Source organism: Pelobates fuscus, chromosome 11, assembly GCF_036172605.1.
Source record: "Pelobates fuscus isolate aPelFus1 chromosome 11, aPelFus1.pri, whole genome shotgun sequence".
Taxonomy (NCBI): Eukaryota; Metazoa; Chordata; class Amphibia; order Anura; family Pelobatidae; genus Pelobates; species Pelobates fuscus.
The window spans coordinates 100,470,968-100,487,967 of record NC_086327.1 but is presented as its reverse complement, the minus strand read 5'-3'; the positions used below and the strand labels follow the sequence as shown (position 1 = coordinate 100,487,967).

The window sequence follows — 17,000 nt, the reverse complement described above, 5'->3', positions numbered from 1 at the left end:
CCTTGCACATGCCTATGATCTGAACTTTAAAGTATTTCATGATAAGAACGTTAAAAAATATATAAAAATTAAAAAATATTATATTTGGGGGAAAAAGAAAGGAAAGAGAAAAAAAAATAATATATATATATATATATATATATATATATGTATATATATATATATATATATATAATGATTGCAGATTAAAGACAACTTTCCCAGCTTGTCTGCTCGTTTCTTTTTTTGAAAAGGGACTGAGCCCCGCTTTGTAGTGTTAATCATTCTTTCCAATATACTGTGCTAGATAAGCTGCTAGCAAATAAGTAAATAGCAAGTAGATTTACAAAAGTTGTTTGATTAATAGAACCCCACTCCCCCATAACACTAATATCTTATCATTTAGGATGCAGTGCACATCATAATGCAGTAGGTTTTGCACACATCTGTTTTTGGAGGAGATATCGAAAGAATAGTCTACATTTGCTAGAGATGTCAGCATGATATATGGATTTTGCATGTACCCAAAGAGAATAGAAGTAGTGATGTCCCGAACTGTTCGCCGACGAACATAGCTTGTTCGTGGCGAACGCGGCGGGCGAACATATGCGATGGTCGGTCTGCCCCCTATTCGTCATCATTGAGTAAACTTTGACCCTGTACCTCACAGTCAGCAGACACATTCCAGCCAATCAGCAGCAGACCTTCCCTCCCAGACCCTCCCACCTCCATGACGAATAGGGGGCGGACCGACCATCGCATATGTTCGCCCGCCGCATTCGCCACGAACAAGCTATGTTCGCCGGCGAACAGTTAGGGACATCACTAAATAGAAGTTAATTGTATTTCCTGCTACAGACAGTCTTTTGCAATTGTAATTGCATTTGTCAATTTACAACAATTAGTATCACAACATAAGGGTTACTGCACCACTATTTCTAGTGTAAATAATCAAGGCCCAATGCAACTCTAAGCAGGAGAGAAATGTATGTCAGAGAACTACACAACACTTAAAGGGTCAATCAGATATCAACCTCAGGATTTTAGTTTTTATGAGGCTCTAATAATTTTGAGTTATAACTGTGCCAAGAAGCAAGATCATTGTTCTGCATGGCCTGCACACAAAAATTGTCTGAATTTTAAAAAGAAAGCGCAGAAAAAGATACACTATTTGCCAAACAACAAAATGTATAAAGGCACATAAAAAATTAAACCAATAAGATGCTTCAAAAAGGTGTCAAAACGGAAAAAACTAAAAAAAAAAAAAAAACTAAGAAAAACGTACTCCAATCCTCCTAACCTTCCAGCAGTTTTAAAGGAGTTGAGATGGGGGAGGAACAGGGCCAGAATATCATACTGTGAGACCTTAGAGACTCACAGAAGTTTTCAAATACACTGCTCAATGCTCCTGTATACAAAAAGAAGAATTCAGAAGTATGACATTTGCTTGGGTTGCACACAAACATACCTTCCTATTTGTGTAGGTATGAAACTCGGTAGGGTTGGACAGTCCTCTAGGGGCCATGCCACTGATGCCCAAAAAGGGGGCAAGACTGTCTGGCAAAATAATGCATGACAGGCAAGCAACCATGTTCTACCTCCTCACTCTGGGCTGCATGTGCAGAGGGCACGTACTTGGGACAGTTCCTTACTGTCACCAACTGTGCCATCAAACCTGGGACTGTTGGAAGGTACGCATAAAACACTTGCTTTTGCTAAAATAAGGGATGCGTGGCTGCAACAACATAAAAAGGGACACTATAGTCACCAGAAGGAAAGTAAAGCATTGGATTGGCTGAGATCATCAATTCTTATAATCTCAGCCAAAGGTGCGGAGCCTGCGCCGGCGGGCCCGCAGCGCTGAATTTAGGTGATTTTTATTTTTATTTTTTAAACCATATTTATAGGTGGCAAAGGGGGCCGACCACCTAAATAGTGTTTTATACACTATAGCGTGATGAATAAACATTTGTATTCCTGTCCCTAAAGTGTTCAATTAAGCAGCAACAAAGAGGAGGGGAATAAAAAAATAAAAAAGAAGAATATTAAAAAAATTAAAGCGCACACAGCGTTGCATAAAGATTTTAAAGCTCCTTCAACAATCCTGACTTTACAGCTAATCTGCTTCATACACTTTTTATAAATACCACACGTGCTCTCGGCTTTAGCTGTGTGTAAATCATTTTCCCACATTTGAAACCACGATGTCCCAATATGCAGCTACCAAGAAGGTAGCTTACACTTCACACAACCTCGTGTCATTTTGAAATGGTTTGCACAACGTCTAAAGTGGTCTGTTCAGCAACACTCTGCAAGGCAAGGGTTACCGTGACGATTAATTTGTACATTTAGGGGTAAGCATAGGAACTGAAGTTAAAGTGAGAAGTATTAGAGTGACAGGGTTATTCACCTTAATGTAAAATTGTCAGGAATTCAAAATGTATTTCAAATTCTAGGCCAAAATACCTAAACTGAAAATATAGATCGCTTGGAGAATTTTTCCAGCTTAGCTACTTTGGCCTGAAATGTAAAATTCACTTTGAATTCCCGACAATTCACACTTTAGTGAATAAAATGGTTTAGGTTTCGGATCAGATTTTTGGTTAGGTTCGATTCATCTCTAATCCCAATTGTAACTCCACTAGTGTAACCCTAACACTTGCCGAGCATATCCTTTAAAACCACTAAGTGTGTCTGAGTGAGATCATGTAACGTATTCGTACGTGTAACAGACTACGGCATGTCACCAGTTAAATGAACCCCTTAAGGACCAAACATCTGGAATAAAATGGAATCATGACATGTCACACGTCATGTGTCCTTAAGGGGTTAAAGCAATCACGATAATATTATTCATAATACTTGAATAATAATCCATACTACGTATTAATAAAGTCCGACTGATCTCTATATCAGCTGGTTAGTAAAAAGAAAATAAATAAGTCGATTCACCTGCTATTGTGAACACAAGATATTTCATTTGGAATGTAAATGAAATACAGTCTAGCTATTGTGTGACCAGGATTTATAGAAATTGTATAGATTGGAAGAAAAAAAATCAATTTAAAAACGGCTACCTCCCACCTGTAAATCAAATAATTGGCATATACCTTTACGCTATGGATTGTCTGGCAAGGGAGAGCAGGGAAATCCTTCTATACGTGCATGTACTATGGTTACCCCGGTTTCTTCCTATAGCTATGAATGCATAGGAATAGAGTGGCTGAAAGTTCACAGCCAATGAATACTGTTAAAAACTAGTATGAGTTAATAGGGTATTATTAGTATGAACTTCTGCCTTATCAGATGGACTAAGACCAAAAAGACTGCAGACTTCAGACAAAGCGTCAAAACATCCATAAACCGTAATAAATATTTCCGTCAGTGGGTCTTCAGGGACTCCTTGCAACTTGTAGTGGTTGTGGTGTTTAGAGTGTCCCTTTAAGAAGAACGAACCATCATCAGAAGGAGACAAAAAGAAAGAAGTAAACATTTCCATTGATGCACAAGTGTGCTCAGATTTTCCTTTCATACCGAAACATCTCAACGTACCTTGGACAGGAAAGTAACTAAAATGTTCAGTTCTAGGTAGCTGATCCATCTGTTTAGAACACTGCCAGAGCAAGTAGTTTAAGAGATGTATCCATAGGTTTGTTCTTTTTAGGAAGGAACACAAACTTTACTATGCCCTTAAACACTGATTCAGTATTTAGTGAAAAAAAACAAAACAAAAAAAATAATAAAAAGACCCTTGTTCACAATGTTTGGTTGTTCACCAGGAAATTATGTCAAGAGTCAACCCTGGTATTAGTGCATATATAACTTTCAGACATGTGTAAGATGGTGCAGCTCCTGTGTGAGTGGTGTGTAATGACATGATGACACAGGAGGCGTGTGCTACTGCACAGAGTTCAAGGAAGCTGGCTCTGTCCTCTTGCAGCGTGAGAAGATGGAGGATCTCACAGCAATGAGGCACACCACTGCAGATTCACAATACAGTACAAAACATTAAAAGAAAAAAAGTTTACAATTTCTTTCTCCCCGCTCCCCTCCAAGAAAATATTGTCTATTTCTTTCTAATTGTATCAGTTCAGAATGCTATGCCCCCTTTTATTTATTATTTATTATTGCCATTTATATAGCGCCAACAGATTCCGTAGCGCTTTACAATATTATGAGAGGGGGATTTAACTATAAATAGGACAATTACAGATAAACTTACAGGAACAATAGGTTGAAGAGGACCCTGCTCAAACGAGCTTACATTCTTTTAGGTAAAGATAAGTATCTACAGCTCAAACAAAGAAGTCACAGATTGCACAGTAAGACGTGCTTTACTGTTTAACCCTTAGACTACCCAGGACAAGCAGCAGTGGGCTCAGCACTGTGCTCCCACTCACATTAATGCCATAACACTTTAAGGAGAAATTCTTTCTTAAATTCGGGAAACCTATGCCACAATAGGATCAATATTATTAAGTTATTAATTAAAAAGTATAACAATTTGGCATGTTTCGCTTATGTCCTTAACCCCTTTCCAAAACATTTACAAACATTTTCATGGGGTAAGGATGAAATAGTGCCTGATTATTAAGGGGTCAAATATATTATTCTCTTTAAAAAAAAAAAAAAAAAAATAGGTAAATGGTGTACAGAGAAATGTAGATCTTAAAATAACTTCACGGTGTTACCTACCAAAAAAAAAAAAAGTAGGACAGGACAGGAAATCCCCGGTGTTTCAAAACATCACAGGGAGTGACAATAGAGACATTTAACATTTGGAAGGTGATACTCCCTAAATTACCACACACAAAAAAGAACCTTCTTCCAATGTCTGACTGTACGTGTAGCAATGTGTATGTTTAACAATGTGTGTAGACCTCATTTGGGGTCGAGACGTTGATGTGACACTTTGAGCTTTAATAAATCGGCCTGTTATTGTATTTATACTGTCTGATTAAGTGTGTATAGCAGTGTGTCTTTGGGGGTAAACTTTGTGTGTGTGCATACTGTGTGTCTGGCAGTATGTGTCATTGTGTGTGAGTGAGGGGAGGTCATTGCGTGTATATAGAAATGTTTGTACCTGCCATGTAAACATGTATCACCACTCTCCCTGGGACTAGTGTTAGTCAAAGAAAAAAATACCCAACATTGCATGGTGGGTACTTTTGGGTACACTAGCCAGACAGCTTCAAATACCAGCTGTGACGGTAAAATACCAGCCAGGTGTTAACAATAACCAAACTAGATATTAATATTGCAATTAAATGAAACATAACATTTTAAAGTACCAGTATGGCATTGAAGATTTTATATTTCCCTTTTTCCAACTGAGAAACACAGATAGACCTAAGGGCCTTTCATAATTCATCTTAAAACGTAATTTAAAATAAAAGAGACAGAAGCAACAAAATATTTGCCATATTGATGGCCTTATTTATTCATTTGTTTTGCTGTCAGCCTAGATTCTTTCAACTATCCACTTATGCCATATAAAGTGAGTGAGAACCTTTTAAAAGTAGCATTGGTAACTATATTACATCAGCTGAACTCACTACTCAGTGTCATGGGAAATGTAGTTTACAACTTCTGGAGTGTGAAAATTATTCATCATTGCATTAACTCTTTCATAACGAATGACATGCCAGGAAAACCATGATGCCTCCTATACGGGCCCACCTCGTCATTTTCTTTTTTGCTCACATTAGAACGCTTTTCTATATTTACAGTTTAAATAGAAGGTTGACATGAGAAATTGCCTGACCATGTCCAATTTATTTTGGATAAACAAAAGAAAGAGGAATACCTCACACTTATCACAATCCTGGTGCAACCAGGCCTGGGGTTGGCTACCCCTCCTGTGATAGTTGAACAACATTTTTAGTCCAGGCACTCAAGGATCGATTCAGCAGGTTTACTGGAAAAAAGTGCAACGTTTCGATGCTGAATTGATCCTTGAGTGCCTGGATTACAGTTTTTGTTTATTTTATTTTAGAAACATTGATAGTGACATTATAAGTACTCGTAGCTAAGCAACTCATTTACAGGGCATAGCTGTACGTTAGCTACAACCTTCACATGTGCACAGCTGTGTGCAAGTGCATAAAAAAAAAAAACCTTCCCCCCCCCCTTAACCCCCACCTAATCCCACCTCCACGCCGTTGTTGAGTAGTTATATTTGCCAACAACCGCTATTTTAGGTCCCTGTCCCAGGTATGTATTTACCAAACAAAATAACATTTTTAAGCATGCTTTTATTCCAGAGTATTTCAAAATAACTTCAGCAGTTGTGTCATTTTGACATACATGAGCACTTGGATAACGTACCCACTTTACAGCCTGGCATGTTACTAGTGGCAAGAGGTGTTGCCAAGTGGTAAAAAAAAAAAAAAAAAAAGGACCAAGTGTAAATTTAATGCAGCCTCCCGCATATATTCACTTAGGAACACTCTGAGCACCATAACAACTTAATGTTTACAAAGTAATTATGGGTTTGGAGGTCCTGGGTGCCATCATCCTTTACAGGGGTTTAACCATTTAGAAATGGATTAACCCCAAAGCCATCATCTATTCTGTCCACCGATTTCCTGTGATGCCCAAGACTTCAATGAGGAAGCCCCAGATTGCGCACCGCAGATAGGCTGTGAACGTCAGCTGACCCGTTCATCCATTAACTAGCTTCTCATTCACAAAACTGTGCGAGAACATTACATACCTAACAGCGGTGCACAGTCTTCAACTTCTCTGAGGCACCCTCATTGAAGTCTTGGACATCGCCAGAAACTAGGGGGCAGAAAGGACGGGTGATGTCGTCACAGCTTTGGGGTTATGCAGATTAAACCATTAAAATAAGATGGCACCAAAGATTTATTTGAGTTTAAGTTGTTATGGTGTCAAGAGTGTTCCTTTACGCCTATACCACAATTTGATATAAAACAAAGTACTGTCAGGAGCGTAAATGTTATATGGAGCTCATGGAGCAGTGCTTCTGATAATCATCACTTCTCCCAACTGCACTGTGCCATAATGTTAGATATTTTTCTCCTACTGGACATTGCTGCTACCAGGGACCATATCGGATTACATGCAGCCGGGCTTTCCTGTCTGGCTCTTTATGGCAAATCGGAAATAAACCAATATATGAAGGCTACTCCGTTAGCAAAGAATAAAACCTCTTGATGTTCTTGAGCATGCAGTGGTCTGTCCATCTGACAGTGATATGGGTCCATGTGTGTTATGTTCACACTGCACGTGGTCCCAAATACATTGTTATTAATGCAATTAACCATGCAGCCTTACAGGCCTCGCTTAAACGCTACTCCTCTTCCTGTGCTTAGGAAATCTCCTGGGAGTCAGCTCTGTCACTAGAAGAGAAGAGCTGAGTGAAGGTTGGAAAACCAGGCAGAACAAATTAGTGTATTTTAGCACAAAGAGAGCAGTGGAGGCTCTTCAGTAAGTGCACTCAAGCAAGACTTCACAAGTCTTGTTGTGTAAAAAATAAAATAAAATAAATAAAAAATAAATCAATAATTCTATAAGCAGTTGTAGGACTGCTGAGACTTAGAACTTAAAAGGTAAAGTTTAGTCCCCTTGAGGCACAATAACAGCTTAATCTACATGAAGTTGTTATGGTGCCAGGCCACCAGGAACACTCTTGGTTTAATCCCAAAAGTTGCCTCCAGCAGCGATCACAGCTCCTTCTACTGCGGCTTCTGAAATTTCAGTTTGAGGAAGTGCGGAGTGCCACCATGCATGGGGACCACTGATTGGCTGAGAGCGGTCAGCTGATGCTCTCAACCAATCAGTAACTCTCCTTTCACAAAACTGGCGTACAAAGAAATGCACCTTTTGCAAGCCAGGTTTGTGAATGGGTAGTCACTGATATGCGGAGTGCGTTAGCTGACCGCTCTCAGCCAATCAGTGGCCCCTCTGCCCGGTGAGGGGCCTCTTGGCACTGGAGTGCCTGGAGTGTTCCTTTAAAGGAATGCTATAGAGCGAAGAATTAAAAACCATGTATAACTAAGGTTTTAGTGTGCTGTATCAATGCAGGTGTTTGATTCCCCTTTGAATGCATAAAAAAGGTATTTTACTAACCTTTAAGCCCTCACTGTGCTGCTCTCCCCATTCCAGATTCCGCCTCCTTGGCTGAGTTCAGCAAGATTATCTCGGCCAAACCAAGGATTCCTCATAGGGAAGCACTGGGAGGCTAGTGCGTATGTGCTCCAATCAGATACTGCTCTAGGAGAACAGAATTTTAATCTGTTCTCAAAACATAAGCACCTCATGTGGCTGTCAGGAAGAAAGCCACTAGAGATGTGTTAACCCTGCAATAGAAACAAACAAACATTCTAGTTTCTACAAAACTGCTATGTTTTACATTGCACTACTAGAATTTACAGGGTCAAATCTACAAGATAAAAAATACAGGGTAAATTAAGTAGTCCTTTAAAATTTCATTAATAATAAATAAAAACAATAAAAAAATACGATAGTGATAATTGTTTGTGTTTGCAAAACCATGCATATACAGACACAAAGACGATCTATGCAGTGACAGAAAGGAATTAAAAATTGATTTTAGAAGATTGAAGTGTTTATTGCACCTGCAGTCTAGGGCACTGGGTCCAGCATTATTCCTGAATGGTTTACTAACAGTTTAATAGAGATTCACAGTCTCCAGCAGCCTGCAACTTGGCCTCCAATGACGATATGGTAGAGGCAGATATATGCTATTCTGTGAAATTCCCAAAGAAAATGAGATGTGTGAAAATGTATAAAAAGAGACACTATGAACGCTTGATCTTATTCAAGGTATAGTGTCTGTAGCCCATGGCACCGTCCTCCCATTTAGTGGTAAGCAGGTTTAACTTTTTTTTTTTTTTTTTTTTAAATGATTAAATGCTAAACAAGTGTTTCCAGCAACCCATCGGCACTGTGCTGCTCAAGAAGGGGGGTAGGCTGTGGGCAGACACTGGGCCCTCATTCAGTGTAACACTGCTCAAAAATAGTTTAACATTGGACGAAGAGTTTGCGCCAATGGGTTCCAGGCATTAGGATCAATTCAATGTGATGAACTGGTTATAGATCCTAGAATATCCATTTTAATATAACCACAGAGGTTGGTGATGAAATGGTTAAAAAGAATCAAAATGCTCTTCGTTAAATACCTCATTGTGTCTACCTTCAAGAAATATTTACTATTGTGTAGTGGCTTGAATGTGTCGGCAATTAATATTAAACTCTCTGCAGACCTAATTTTGCAAAAGTTAACCTTAAAAACCTTAATCTACTTCTTTCCATATTTGCCCTATAACTTCAGCAAAATAACTGATATCCTTGGCATACATATTAGGCATTTTAACAATCACAACTTGAATTGAATTTTTGTTTTTTATTTAATCATGTAAAAATTATTACAAGTAAAATTATGAAATTGTGTATTTTAATTTTTTTTTTATCAATTTATTAACATGAAAGACCTGTTCTGTTTTTTGTTTGTTTCTAAAAAAAAAAAAAAAAAAAAAAAAAAAATGACAGGGTTATCTAAACCTAAAATCTGAATTTAAATTTAAGGATCACATAGCCAAACTAGAAACATTCTCCAAGTCATGTATGCTTTTAGTTTGGCTATTTTGGCTTTAAATTCCTGGGAATTGTCACTTTCATGAATAACCCTGACAGCGGTAAACTTTGCTGAAATAAATACGGAACATAAATGCCAAAAAAGTCACAGTCTCTAACGCACAGAATTTCAGAAAAGGCTCAGTTATAAAAATCGAGGGATGGTGCTGGAGAACTCTATGCATCATAACCACTATAGCCTGCAAAATTGGTGCAATTTTCAAGCAAATGTCATGGATGAACACCTACATGGATTTTGCAAGGAAAATTCTTAAATCCTTCAAAACAAATCTCAGCTCTATAATATAAACTCTAAATTGCATGTAAACACTGCAACACATCAGTGAGGACTTAGGTGCAAATTCAATGCCTTTTAGAATAGACTCTAAATTGGCCATTATATTTAACCACATCACAAAGCTGAAACGGAATCTTTCACCTGGAAAATGTTTGTCTCATGTTTCTTTACAAACAGTTTTTTAGGTTTATATTCAAACAGTGTACTAGTGCTGGGGATGTTACCATTATTATACTCCTGCAAAACTCAGTCTTGTACCTTTTTTATTTCCGCAAGATCTTAATAGTTAAACAATAACCAGCCCCAAACCCATCTTCTCTAGTAGTTTGGAGGAATGATTTTAATCAAGTCAATAGGATTGTCCTTTATAAGGAAAGCATGGGTAGTGTTTTAAATTCACTTCAATATAAAGTCGGTGCATGATTGTGTAAGAACAAAATAATTAGCACAGGTTGTCAGCTTAACATTTAACATGTCAAGTCTTTCAATGCAAAAAACATGTGGCGGTTAAATTGTCACACAAAAAAAAATAAAAAATTTAATTAATTATTTTTTTTTTACATCCTTTTCAGCCAGTACGTAGAACGCGAAAAAGACATTAAATAACACTGTGGGGTATTTCCATATACCAAACTGTAAGGAATTTTAAATTACCTTCCAAAATTTTGGCTACAGTAGCAATACTATATTAATAATAATAATAAAACGTTTGCAACACATTATGCTTTTTTATTCCCAGTTCAAACTATTTCAACTCACACTATTCATTATTTAGTGAACAAACCCCAGGGATAATCCTATGGAGAGATTTCAAGGTGAATCTCCACAGATTACAACTGCAGTTTTACTTTGCCCCAGTTTGCATTTAGTGATGGCTCAACACGGTTGTAAAAACATCAATACCAGCTAGAATACTTTATATAACATTTTCTGAAGCACTTTACATGATATAAAATAAAGAGAAAAACAAAACACACACATATACATATACACACAAATAAACATTTAAAAAAAATTGAATTAAACAGTAGTACTAGTTGTAAGTGCTCTGCTAAATGGACAATTGTCACCTAAAAAATATTTTTTAATATAATACTTTCATCCAGTTTTGAAATGAAACATATTTTTTTTTTTTTTGCTCAAATGAAGTATATGGTAAAAAAATACTAATAGTAAATACAGAAAAAAAAAACCCTATCTTTTAGTATATGACAGTATCCTTCAGCCATATACATGCACCTTTGGTCAGACAGTGTTTGGAAAATCGACAGTCTCCATGACCTTCCCTGCCTCTGTGCAGAGTGTGAAGCAGGAAAGGCCATAGAGACTGTCTGTTTTCAAACACTTTCTGATCCAAGGTGTACGTATATGGCTGAAAAATCCTATCATATACTAAAAAGTAGGGGTGAGGTTTTCTCAGTTTTTTACACATACTCCATTTACACAAAAAGAAAAAAAAAATCTGTTTTGTTTAAAAAAAAAATAAAATAAAAAAAATAAAAAAATAAAAATATATATATATAAAAATAATGTTTTGGGTGGCAGTTCTCCTTTAAGTATGTGTACAGTAAAACAAATAAGGTACTGCCTTCTTCTAATTGGCTATTATCTTGGCAAAATAAACCTAATTAAAAAAAATAAACCGTAAATCAGTCTATTTAATTCTAGTCAAATAAATTGGTTCAATGCGGTAGCCAAGCTGTTTGGCCCTTACTATATACACACACACCAATATGACATTTACTTATTCAAAAGGGAAGGTCCTCAGAAGAGAGATAAATCTGTCAGATTAAGAAATCCCTATTGGTAGAAACAGGACAAAAGCTGTACAGACAGCTCTGGCAGTCACATATGGAGCAAGACACATAAAAACACATCAATAATGATGGTTGTGAAAAAAAAAAAGAAGAAAAAAAAACACAAAAAAAAAAATCTGTATGAAATGTTTCTATTGAGTTTAAAAATAAAACCAAAAACATGTATTCTGTTAGAAATAAAAGCACACACTGTAGCATTAAACCGTTGTCTTTGTAAAAGCCACTTGATATGCTAATTTACCACTGTTTTAAATCCATGTGACATGTCACTGTAAACAAAATTTTACATCCCACTCATTAACTCAAAACACAAGTCTCCGTTTACGCACCTATGTGAAATGGCTGCAATAAAAAAAAAAAAATATATATATATATATATATTTTTTTTTTTTTAAAAAGGCCTTAACCCTTTTACAGCTAGAGATGGGGAAAATGGACTTTCCCCCTCCTCCCCTTGTCATGCTGATCTTGCAAGGAAGGGGTTAAAACAGTTGTACTTATCCTCTATGTACAACAGACCACAGACAAGCTTTCCTTCCTTTCTGCCAATCCACATATCTCGCCTGCATCTACTAAGATTTAAGAAGCTGGTTATTTTTTGTTCTGATAAAATAAAAAACACACACATTCTATGATCTACTACAAAATACTTGAGAGCGAAGAAAAAAAAAAAAAAAGGAAAGAAATCTAGGTTCCAAAAACAAGCTTAAAAAAAAAAAGTTCAATTGTTTTGATTTCTGACTAAGCAAAATATAAAAAGCTACATGTATTAAAATTACACTAATTTCTCAGATTAAACGCACACATTTGTTGTATAAATTAATATTAACAGTAATCTAAGATTCACACATGATTGAAAGCAGTACATGTGGAAAATGTATGTGGTCAACATGGCGTCTTTGTTAAGTGGAAATATAAAAATCCTGCTTTGTAAAACTGTCACTCAGACACTGAACCCCCTGTTGGTCCAGTACATCCTACATAGCACCTCAGTGGTGTACTTTAAATATGCCCAAATATTCTCCCATATGGGCATATCCCATAAAGCCATAATACACTACACAGTTTACATCAACACTGCCACCCAGAATGTGTACACATTCATGAGCCTGGGCCCAAATATTAGTGGTTAATATATACATACTCATCAGAAATTATATATATATTTTTTAAATTTAGTACAGTGTAATTTAAAGAACTGGCAAAGAATTCAAGTACCGGCTTAATAAAAACTTTGCCACAAAGATGATGACACCAACAAATTTAAATTCACAAATTATTTGATAAAATTTAGCTGGTGTGTACATGATTTTACATAATTGTATATACACGTGAGAGCTTCCCCCCCCCCTCCCCTATTTCAGTATAATGCAAACTGTATACATATTTATATAAAATACACAAGAAAGGATAGCTATAAAAAAAAAAAAAACTAGCAAACACGAATAAAGCACATTTTAATTCAACTTTTAAAATACAGATATATTGATTTTATATTTTCATCTAGTCATAATATTAACGTGTTAAAATACTTGGTTTGCAATGCATCAAATGTCTAACACCAAGTGCCCAGTACTGGTTAGTTAGAATGACAATCTTTGCCAGATTACCAAGTCTGATGATGTACCCTACCATCAACAAAAGAACAAAGCACACGACTGAAGTGATCCTGGCCAGGGTTTTTTAAAAAAAATATTCAATTATTACTGGTTTTCTTTTAACATGTCCATTAAAGCCTTTTAAAACTACAAAAACATTATTTTAAGAACCAATAAGGATTGAGGATCAAAATCCAACTGAAAAAAAGGTGTGTCTTCTACAGTGCTGTATGTGTGCAGCAAATGCAAATCAATTATTTTCTACAGATAAAAATAATTGGATTAAAAAGGATCAAATCAACAATTCCTCCATGGGAAATGTCTGCAAAACCAACATAATGTACTTATGTTCAAGAAAGTCACTTTGAATAAGTAAACTGAATACATTTATAGGAGGCTACATTGTTACAGAGATCTATTGATGCCTGATTTCAAAATGCAACTAGTTATATAATGAATGCAACCCATCTAGATTAATAGAGCCAAGAATAAGTTAATGGGTGTCTTGTCCTCACCCACACCCCCCTTTTTTTTTGGTAGTGATCAGGAAGGACTAGTAAGACCTGTCTGCAAATTGTTTTGAACAAAAAAGCCTCTCGGTTTAAACAAAGCCATCTATCAATTTCACACCTGGTGTGTGTAACATTCTCTTTGATACAATGTATCTTGTAATCAGCTAATTCCATTAAAGGGATCGCACACATTAAATGTGGCGGTGCATAGCATCTCAGGGGAGCTCTCTGTATGCCTGAATATTAATTCGCTGTGGCATGATCCCACTATCCACCTTGATGTTTCTTTGACAACTTCCTGGGGTTTAAAGTGCCCCCTCCCCCGGAATGGGAGTTCTATAGTCTGTGATGAGGCTGCCTGGAGCCACTTATGGCGACGTTAGGGGGTTCAAGGCACTTACCTGCCCAGGCTCCAGGAACCCTCGAGCATGCCTGAGCCTCCCATTGCCAGCACCAAGCCGATAAACCCCGATTGTATTCTCTCCAGCACAGGCCTGCAGACTGAATAGTACTCCCAGCATGCTCAGCTTCAGCACCAGCTGGGGTTGATCTTAAAGGGGCTATGTCTCTTTACTGTGTTAAAAGGGAAATGGTCCCAGCCTCTAGGAACTGTACAGGGATTAGTGATTTCTTCCCTAATTACATGTTATGTTAGTAAAATAATTAATATAAGGAAAACTGCTAGTATTGTCTGTTATGCATTTTATCTGTCAATATCTGATTGGAAAAACAATGTGTGTGTGTATATATAATATACATACATATTTATATTTTTTAAATTATGAGGGTTTTTTCAGTGTTAGGAAAAAAAAAAAAGGTTAATATTTTTTCCTGATAAAACATATTGCGAACATAAATTTTGTCTTTGTAAAATCTGCTTCATATGGAGACATCTCTTTATTTGGACATTTTTCAGTGTTTTAAATCCCTGCTTGATTATCTAAAACAAAAATTCCTGCTTACTGGCTGACACAGAAAGGAATGCTTTTAACCCTTTCACCGCTGGAGAAGACAACAACAACAAAAATACTCCCCGCCCTCTGCTCCCTGCTGGTTCATGGATCTCTGGCAAGAAAGTAGTTATAACAGTTTTACTCATCTTGTATGTACAACAGACCACGGCCATTCTTTTTTCCTTACTGTTGATCAATGGTGACTGGTCCATAGGGGCCAGTGAGGCATCAACCTCACCCATCCATTTTTTATTGCAATACCTTTACCAACACACTTGATAGAAGCTGATGATAGGACCCTGATAGGACAATCAATCGGGCTACAGACTCGATGTGTGGGAAAGCTTTTTTCTTTTCAGGGTGGAAGGTGTCAGTAGGTCATCAATTGTCCATATCTACTCATTTTTTCCTAAGAAAAATAATAATAATTGCCCTTGGGTGGAAGAACAACAGTGACGTAGAGGGTTCTACCAATTCCATCTGTGGAGGTAGCAGGCATAGCCCCACACGCATTTGAAAAAAGGGTGAGCAGCAGCAGGAGTAATTTAATTTATTTATTTTTTTAGGTAAAGGGATGACCATGAGAACCACCACCACCACATTTAAGAATACTTTTTATCTACAAAGCATAGGCGTGCGCAGCCTATTGCATTAGGGTGTGCACCCTAAAGCACAAGCGGCGTATATATATATATATATATATATATATATATATATATGTATGTATGTATGTATATATGTATATATACACATATATACACACACAGACACAAAGCTGTGTGTGTGCTGTGTGAGGGTGCTGTTAGTGTGATGTGTGTGTGAGGGTGCTGGTAGTGTACTATGTGGGTGAGGGTGTTTGTGTGTGCGTGCTTGTGAGGGTGCTGTGAATGTACTGTGTGTCAGGGTGCTGTTTGTGTGTGTGTGTGCACTTGTGAGGGTGCTGTAAATGTACTGTGTGTGAGGGTGATGTTTGTGTGTGAGGGTACTGGTAGTGTGCTGTGTGTGTTTGTGAGGGTGCTGTTTGTGTAATGTGTGAGAGAGTGCTGTGTGTTTGTGAGGGTGCTGTGTGTGTGGGTGCTGTGTATGTGTGTGGGTGCTGTGTATGTGTGTGGGTGCTGTGTATGTGTGTGGGTGCTGTGTATGTCTGTGGGTGCTGTGTATGTGTGTGGGTGCTGTGTATGTGTGTGGGTGCTGTGTATGTGTGTGGGTGCTGTGTATGTCTGTGGGTGCTGTGTATGTGTGTGGGTGCTGTGTATGTCTGTGGGTGCTGTGTATGTCTGTGGGTGCTGTGTATGTCTGTGGGTGCTGTGTATGTCTATGGGTGCTGTGTATGTCTGTGGGTGCTGTGTATGTGTGTGGGTGCTGTATGTCTGTGGGTGCTGTGTATGTCTGTGGGTGCTGAGTATGTCTATGGGTGCTGTATGTGTGTGGGTGCTGTATGTGTGTGGGTGCTGTGTATGTCTGTGGGCGCTGAGTATGTCTGTGGGTGCTGTGTATGTCTGTGGGTGCTGTGTATGTCTATGGGTGCTGTATGCCTGTGGGTGCTGTATGCCTGTGGGTGCTGTGTATGTCTGTAGGTGCTGTGTATGTCTGTGGGTGCTGTGTATGTCTATGGGTGCTGTGTATGTCTATGGGTGCTGTGTATGTCTATGGGTGCTGTGTTTGTCTGTGGGTGCTGTGTATGTCTATGGGTGCTGTGTATGTCTATGGGTGCTGTGTATGTCTATGGGTGCTGTGTATGTCTGTGGGTGCTGTGTATGTCTATGGGTGCTGTGTATGTCTATGGGTGCTGTGTATGTGTGTTGGTGCGGTGTATGTCTATGGGTGCTGTGTATGTGTGTGGGTGCTGTATGTGTGTTGGTGCTGTGTATATGTGTGTGTGGGTGATTGTGGGGGTGGAGGTGGGGGTACATTACTCAATATCCCCCCTCCCTTCTTACTTTATGTAGGGAGGGGGGATCCTTCCCTGCTGCTTTCCCTGGTGGTCCAGTGGAGGTGGGGGCAGATCAGTTATCCCCCCTCCCTTGTTACCTTATGCCTGGGAGGGGGGATCCTGCTGCTGCTGCCGCCATCCATCCCTGGTGGTCCAGTGGAGAGTGAACTCTAGCCCCGCAGGGCTAGAGTTCACTCACGCGAGATCTGAGCGTTGCAACGATCAGATCTCGCGAGAGGAACCCGGCGGAGCTGCTGGCAATAGCTCCGCCGGTCCTCTCCTGCCTCCC

At 38.2% G+C, this 17,000-nt stretch overlaps 1 protein-coding gene across 3 annotated transcripts in view; it reads right to left on the bottom strand.

The window, feature by feature from the left end:
- The window catches only part of PRDM2 (PR/SET domain 2), a 112,468-nt gene extending 98,137 nt beyond the window's left edge, over positions 1-14,331 (bottom strand). For 2 of the 3 annotated variants that reach the window (XM_063436888.1, XM_063436890.1), the window contains exon 1: positions 14,227-14,331. The gene's annotated coding sequence lies outside the window, so the exon portion shown is untranslated. Of the gene's footprint in view, positions 1-3,531; positions 3,701-14,226 lie in introns of those variants that run through there. The other variant, XM_063436889.1, reaches the window with a different exon arrangement.
- Positions 14,332-17,000: the final 2,669 nt, after the last annotated feature.